Source organism: Macrobrachium nipponense, chromosome 8 (genome assembly GCF_015104395.2).
Source record: "Macrobrachium nipponense isolate FS-2020 chromosome 8, ASM1510439v2, whole genome shotgun sequence".
Taxonomy (NCBI): Eukaryota; Metazoa; Arthropoda; class Malacostraca; order Decapoda; family Palaemonidae; genus Macrobrachium; species Macrobrachium nipponense.
This window is the reverse complement of record NC_087203.1, coordinates 49,396,677-49,402,795: the sequence shown is the minus strand read 5'-3', so window position 1 is coordinate 49,402,795 and position 6,119 is coordinate 49,396,677. Positions and strand designations below refer to the sequence as shown.

Genomic DNA, 6,119 nt, shown 5'->3' with positions numbered 1-6,119 from the left:
TGTCCTCGTATTTATTTACAAACGAGGCACCGGGTTGTTCTTTTGATCTGCATAGCAGACGTCAGTTGGTATAACACCATTCATTCTTAGCTCAGTCTCATTGACTGTGATGATATTCTCTAAGTTTCATTTCAATTGCTTCTTTCTGGTGTGGAGGTTAAGTCGTTGAAACACATGGTACAACATATAAGATATATTCTTCTATCTTACATTGTTGGATAGATGCAAGGAAGATTTTGAATAGATTTTTAAGCTAAGAGAGGAAGGTGAAGTCTGAGCTACATTTCGTTTACAAAATCATAGGAGAGCAAATACTGCTCAATATACAGACAGATGAACTAATATACATAACTGGGTCAGTCACACAGGCATGTCGCCTTGTGGGAGAGTCAACATATTTTCCCAGAGAAGGCATTGTTGATATTATTGTCAGCATAGATAATGCTGACCCCAGGTGTCCACACCCCAGGGTGCATCGTCAATCTTTCTGCCTGACCTCCTTGGTCTCTGGGCTGGTTCTTTGTCATGTGCATTACTTTACAGAATGTGTACATACATTCTTTATTTAATGTAACCCTTACACATGTAGTTATGTAAACCCATGCAAAATCGTTCAATCTGAGTCTATGCACAATTAATTCTCATAAACTCCAATATTACAACAGCCTAACTCCGTAAAAGGGGTTCTAAATTTAGCTAAGGTAAGGAAAATAGTGCATTACATCTTAAATAAGCAAGTTAAACGTTAATAGCCGAAACCGCTTCCTATTGAATGTATGTTGACTCAAATCGGTCCCCGGATCATGGTGACCTAGCCTATATGGGAATTGTATATTGACCTACCTTAAAGTTAGCCTAATTTGGACACACGCATCTTAATTCGTCCTTAAACTGAAAACAATCCTATCTATTTAGTCAGCAAAACCAGTGACCTCTAATTGCGTTCGTGGAAATACATGGGTACGTTGATAAAATTTATTCTACTTTCCGACGACAGATTAGTATAGATGACCACTTCAAATTTTGGTTGTAGGCAAGGATTCGGATAGGGTATGGGTTAGGATAGGTACAAATAGGAAAGGAGATCATGCAAACCAATTATCTTACGGGTTATTAAGTTCTACAACGCTACACTATGTAAATTATACTCAAGTAGAAGTTGACGAAACAAGTTGTCGTGCGTCTGCCATGCTGTCTGTTTAAACAAGGCTTAAACCGCCTGCGTTCAGCCTATAGCCACAATAAAAAAAAAAGCATATGCCAGGTATGCTGAATATAAATTCACATCATAAGTAGATAATTACTTATGACTTTTTGGTATTATTTTTTTACTTAACAGTTTCTTATGGTGGTAGGAAGGACTTACAATTTTCAGAGATGTCTTGTTTATTTAAATGCTTGGTACTCTTTAAGTGTCCTTCCTGCGGTTGTTAAAGGTTGGTTAACCATTTGACTGACTCCTCCTGCTTTTCATTCTTCTAACCCGACGTGGCTGAGTAACGACAGAGGAGGAGAGAGTCGGAACGAGACTACTGGTAACAGAACCTCAAGAGAAACCAAGCTTTTGGTGACCAAGGGGAGCATATTCTTGGTTTCCCATTTTATATTGAAGAAGTATGCATCTCATGCATTGCTAAAAGATAATCGTCCAGATCCCAGGCATTTCTCATCATTATGGATACAAGGAAATTATTCTGCCTTCGCCATCATCGCAGTCTTCATGCTTGGATTGATACGGTGAGTACCAAGCATATTTAGAGTGCTTATGTTTACGGTAACTGTATTCAGTCTCTAGTCTAATGCCTTTGTGTTGCCTCTTATAAATAATCCTTCCTCCCTGCCATAATTTAATACTGATTAAGTTTTATTGGATAAGTTTAGCAGAAAGTGTTTTTCTTGTCCTTATTTCAGTGATTTGCCGTTGCACTCTTTCTTGTGGGGCACTTATATAATTATTATTAACGGATTGATAACGACTCTTAAACTGTTTAAATCTAAAGTGTTATTTCACTGGTTATAAATTTGATATAGTTTTATATATTTCATTACATTGATAATTTAAGGCTAAAAAACTTCTTTCAGGATATGTATATTATCCAGACTCTAATCGGGTTTCCATAGTCCTGCGGTTTTTTCCTTCCATAACTGATTGGTTGTTTAGCCCTCGTTTTACTTACAGCCGGTAGCTTATATTAAAGTTTATTGTTTCGTAGTTTTAAAATTTTTCTATATTATCAAATGGTGGTATATTCTTCCATGAAATAAACTCTTATAACTGTTATATTCTAAGTGTCATAATTTTATAACTAATTTTTTCTTTCCTAACATCCTTTATTTACATCAGACGAGGAAGAAAAGCTGATATTGAGCCAGGAAGACCCTTAGATTTGGAAATCTTCATAATACATTTACTTAAGATGTTATCTTGATTACTTAAAAGTTAATATTGCGTTGTGTTCTGTTACATTAATTACTTATATTTACATAATAGCATAGTTTCTTTCATAAATAAATTTTTTTTTATAAATTGTATAATTGTATTCCTGGTTTAAGCCACATGCTTTATATTATGAATTTTCAGCCTACCAGGTCAATGGTTCTTATCACTCCATAAGTCAATTAAATCAGTTTCTTAACTAATTTGAAAGGACAGTTAATTCTGTTTATTAAATCAATCTATCAATTTTTTTAAATGCTAAGTAAAATTAATCAGAGTATTTAAGATACAGTATTAAAAATTTTGCTAAGCTCACGAAAGAAAATGGAGTATAATGATTTGTAGCTCTTAGCAGTGACTTTGTCAGAGTTAGAAAATAGATATGTACAAACTAAATTTACAACAGGAATTGTAAGAGAAATAGCAGACTGGATTGAAGACTGGCTAACTAATAGAAAACAGAGAAAGTCGTAATAAATGGTGAAGAATCAGAATGGTCAGATTGTAGGCTTCACTAGCAAGACAGCCAAATTTGCAAATGACACCAAACTAGGTGTAGATGCAGTGGAAAGTTTTAAGAAAGTAGTATCTAAGGAAAATAGGAGAGTGGTAAAAAAAAATGGCAAATGCTTTTAACTTGGGTAAATGTAGTGTTGAAAATAGGAACAAATAACCCTCATGCTAACTACAAGCTGCTTGGGAATGACATAAACAGTGGAGAACAAGAAGAGGACCTTGGAGTTATTATTACCTAGAACAAGAAGAGGACCTTGGAGTTATTATTACCTAGAACAAAAAGAGGACCTTTAAGTTATTATTACCAAGGACTTCAAATCCACAAAACAATGCATAAAAGAAAAATAGTGGGATACATAAAGAGGCAGTTCAGATACAGAAATAAAGAAACGTTGCTGCAGCTCTACACATCAATAGTTAGACCACATCTTGTATAATATGCAGTGTAGTTTTGGTCACCAACACTAAGAAAGGACATAAATAGAGTAGAAGGGGTAAAAGCAAGAACCAAAAAGTTAATTCTATCCATCAGGCAAATAGATTACCAAAGACGACTAGAGAGCCTGAACACGCATGACCTAGAAACACGACGATTGCGAGGACAACTAATAGAGACATTTAAAATACTAAAAGGCATAACAAAAGTAGACAGTAACCTCTTCACATTAAACGAAAACCAGACAAGAAATAATGCTTGGAAACTAGAACTGAAGAGATACAACAAATTGCATTGTGGGAACTTCTTCACATAAAAGATAAATGACACATGGAATAAACTGCCACCAGAAGTTGTAAACAGCAGCAGTGTAGAATAGTTCAAAAGAAAGTTGACAATATCATTAGAACACTGTGAATGAATGGTAAAACCTGCTCCTAAAGATAATTGAGCAAATGATGTCTCCTAGGATGGACTAATATGTCTTTGAGACATCGTAACCCTTGTAACTCATTGTAATTCCGTACATGCAATATATATGTGCATATGATGTAAATTATGTCCACAATATACGGACAGTCGAGCAAGGGCTTAGAAGTAAGATTAAGCCAGCATAAATATTCTGTAAAAACAGGGCAAACATCTAATGTAATATTCATTCATTTAAGTGAAAACAACCACCGAATAAATTGGATTGGTAGTTCAGTAATTGCAAGGTCAAAAGATGTCTTATCATGAAATCTTTTAGAATCTGCTTTAATACAACTTACTTCTCATTGTAATTTCAATATTAGTCGCGGCCTGTTTCATTTAGACCCTTGTATTTGTAACATGTTTAAGAATGACCTCAAAGATATAATTACAGACTTAAATAAAAATTAGCTGCCTTAGAGTTATCTTTGTTGTATATGTATGTTTAATATGTATTGTGAATATGTTTTTGTTTACCAAAGTTCTGAATAGCTGTCACCTATAATAATCCGTTAATTGTCTTGTTCTTGGGTCTGAGCAGATTGTCTTAAGCTTTTTTTTTTTTTTTTTTACCCATGTTTATGCTTGTTTGGGAAGGTTACTCATCTTCCAGGTGTGTCGGATTCTAGGTGCTAATCTCTTTATAATCCCTATCTGTCAGTTATACGACCTTTCATACTGCATTTACCTTTGTTAGTAAGCTTGTAAATAAATCTTTGTTGTGTTAGTGTTTCTTTCTATATTCGTATCCCCAGTTTCAACTGTTGGTGTTGAAATATTTTTTTTTATTATTTCATATCGAACCTGAAGCGGACCTCTCTCAGAGGCCGTAACATTGAGTCGACCTTTAATCAGGATATTTCGACACCGTAACATTGTCTCTGAGATCTCGGAGTCCGTAACATTTGTGGCGACCTTGCCTAGGCTATCAACACTTTAACAGTTTGAAACAGGGAGAATATAGAAAGAATCAAAATGAGTGAGATGGTGAAAGAGTTTATTGAGTCGGGTAAGCTCCGAGGTCTAGAGGGGAATGATCTCCGTGAGTATGTTGAAAGGAAAGAAAGGGAAAAGTATGAGAGAGAAGTAATGAAAATGCAGCAAGAGAAAGAGAGAGAAGCTATGATAATGCAGCAAAAGAAAGAGAGAGAAGCAATGAAAATGCAGCAAGAGAGAGAAATGTTGGTAATGCAGCAGGAAGAGAGAGAGAAAGAGCGTATGCATGAGTTGGAAATTGCTCGGTTAAGGGAAAGTACTCGTAACAGTCGGTCAGGCGAGAACGAAAACGAAGCTGATACTTTGGGTATGAATGCAGTGCTGATATTAGTACCAAAGTTCGATGAGGAAGATGTTACGACATATTTCATGTGTTTTGAGAAGTTAATGGAACGAGTAGGTTCTCCTAAAGAAACGTGGACTTTATATTTGCAGTCAGTTTTGAGTGGTAGGGCACTTACTGTGTATAGTTGCATGTCTAAGGAGGAATGTAATAATTACGATATCGTGAAAGAAACCGTTCTTAGCGCATATAGGTTAGTACCAGAAGCATACTGTAAGAAATTTAGAAATTTGAGAAAGGATGAAAATATTACGTATGTAGAATAAGGTAAGAAGTTAGATAGGCTGTTTTTTGATTGGTTAACTTCTGCTAAGGTTGAGGATTTTGTTAGTTTGAAGAATTTAGTGTTGTTAGAAAACTTCAAAGATAACGTGTCCCCTGAGATTAAACTTTATATAGAGGATAGGCGAGAAGTATCTTTTGCAGGAGCAACTAGACTAGCTGACGAATATAGACTAACTCATAATTTGAGTGTTAGCAAGAAACGAAATGATCCTTCGTCTGGTAGAGTACAAAGTATTAAAGGTTTCAGTCCTAGTAATAGCAATGCAAGTAAAAGTGACTATTCCTGTTATACATGCGGAAAAACTGGTCATACGTCTAAGGTTTGTAAGAGTAGAATGGCATCTAGTGGCTCAGAATTAACTTGTTTCCGATGAAATGGGAAAGGGCATTTAGCGAGGAATTGTGCAGTAGAAAGAAAGGACGGTAAGAAACCAATGTCTCTAGTTAACCTTTCGTCAAGTAGGAATGATGTGATGAGAGAAACTAGGAAAGTTTTTGGTGAATTTCTGTCGGAAGGCCTAGTTTCCTCTCTTGGAGGAGTAGATTTGAGAGAAGTGGTCTTGCTTCGAGACACAGGGGCCACTGTATCACTGATAAGGAGTGAGTGTGTGCCGAACAGGGCAGAAATCAATATG

General features: G+C 35.6%; 1 long non-coding RNA gene across 1 annotated transcript; it reads left to right on the top strand.

Annotated features, from left to right (window-relative positions):
* The first annotated feature begins 1,390 nt into the window (after positions 1–1,390).
* LOC135223259 (uncharacterized) lies at positions 1,391–2,527 on the top strand. The gene is made up of 2 exons (XR_010316443.1): positions 1,391–1,737; positions 2,345–2,527. It is a non-coding gene; the product is annotated as an uncharacterized LOC135223259 (long non-coding RNA).
* Positions 2,528–6,119: the final 3,592 nt, after the last annotated feature.